The sequence below is a fragment of the Lissotriton vulgaris genome, chromosome 9, assembly GCF_964263255.1.
Source record: "Lissotriton vulgaris chromosome 9, aLisVul1.2, whole genome shotgun sequence".
In the NCBI taxonomy this organism is placed as follows: domain Eukaryota; kingdom Metazoa; phylum Chordata; class Amphibia; order Caudata; family Salamandridae; genus Lissotriton; species Lissotriton vulgaris.
The window spans coordinates 570,658,718-570,660,555 of NC_141697.1; the positions used below are offsets into that span (position 1 = coordinate 570,658,718).

The following is a 1,838-nucleotide window of genomic DNA, read 5'->3' on the forward strand; positions in this document are numbered from 1 at the left end:
AGGCAAAAAGTGGGGGTAACCATGCAGAAGGTTCCTACCTTCCTACAACGAGTTTTTGCCCTGTACTGTGCTTTCCCCATGTATAGCTGTGTGACACACTCTGCTGTTATCTGCTGTTGTGCCGTGTTTTCATAATTTGTTTCTTCCATAACATTCTCCCCTCTAGTTGATATTTCAACTCCTGGATCAAAACCTTGGTTTACACTTGGCACTAGGTGATATATGTTGCTCGAAGCATCTGCTACTCAATTTGGTACCCTAACTAGAAACATCCCTCCCACCTTGGTACCAATCCTTATACAACATGCTAAGACTAATTGGATAGTACAATACACAACTGGTAGGGCCACAATAGCTGGCAACAAGGCCTCCAACAGCCCAGACATCCAGGATTTCAGAAACAAAAACCATCTGGTAAACCAATTATCTGGGAACCTCCTTCATCTACCATTTCCTTCTGTAGATTGTACATAGTTTGTATAGCCTCTGACAAAGTTCCATTGTCCGCATCATTTGCTGGGATAAAGATACAGCAAGCAGTTCCTGTCCTGGCACATACTCTTCTTTGCATGGTCGTCATAAGGTCAAGTACATAATGGTGCTGCATTATCATCATTCTTATAGCATGCATCTCTTCCTTTTTAGCATTGAATCCATCTTTTGTAGTGTTGATGCACTTGAGGAGCTCCCACTATTTATCTGCAGCCATCGACCTGTTGCCTTAACCTGAATAAATGAAATATTGCTCCCAAAGAACAGTTGTGCGTCATTAAAAAACCAATACTCTTGAGGAATATCGCTCCATGTGGTGGTGTCATAATAATCTGTTGTTCTCAGTCTTTGATGATGATGTAACAAAGTAGCTGGATGGTTCATGGGATATTCATGTACAGTTGATATATTAATTCCAGGAACTACCAAGATAGGGGATTGCAAGGTGACCAATGTGCAGAGGCCACCCCAGTTCGGTGGTAACTAGGCGTATAGTAGTTCTCCACACAGCCAATAGTAGTCCATGAGGCTCGAGGTGCCCACTTGCAAGTCAGCGTTCGCTATTGTGGCTCTACAGTTTGTATTGCATCCTACATTAACGGTGCCATTTCCTCTGAAACGCAAAGAAACCGATATTAGTTTCAGGATTGTATGAGGGCTCACTGTACTATCTATCCAAGTGTATCGCGCAACGTTGTTGTCCCACATTTGTGCACACATTTTTATTGCATCCTGAATAACATCAGTACCATTCCATAAAGACATGACCCTACAGGGGAATTTGACATCGACATCAGAATGTCATAGATCAGGGGTAAAAACGGATCCATTTGCCCGCAACTCCTACGGGTCAGCTGGGAGCAGAGACTTCTATTTCACTTGTTCGGGGGAACCTTCCATGACCCAGGAGCCCCACACCTGCCAGTGTCGCCCATATGAAGGGGTGCACAAAGATACACGGATGATAATGAAGCGAGCTCCGTTCCCATGTGTCACTGTCTTTCTGGGCACGTGTTTTCGTAGGCAACTCACATGTGGTCCTCTCCCACAGGCAAGCTGTTCCTATGATAGACCCACTCTCACTGTACTAACCACCTTGGGTGCATCCTTCCCAGATGTGGCCCCTTCCTGTGGATGATTCACTTCCCTGTGTGCTCTACTCTACCTAACCCCCTTTTCCCATAGTGGTTTCCAGGCTCTAGGGCAACACTTCCGGGGTGACTTAATTTGTGTGAAAGCACCTACTCCGATGCGTGACCTACTTGCTTGAGTACCAACGCATGTGCGACAGACTACTCCTATAGGGGTGAGGAAAAAGTGGGTGTACTCCCACGGGCCACCCAGTG

General features: G+C 45.6%; 1 pseudogene; it reads right to left on the reverse strand.

Moving 5' to 3' along the window:
• Positions 1-245: 245 nt before the first annotated feature.
• LOC147691847 (syncytin-2-like) lies at positions 246-1,257 on the reverse strand (annotated as a pseudogene).
• Positions 1,258-1,838: the final 581 nt, after the last annotated feature.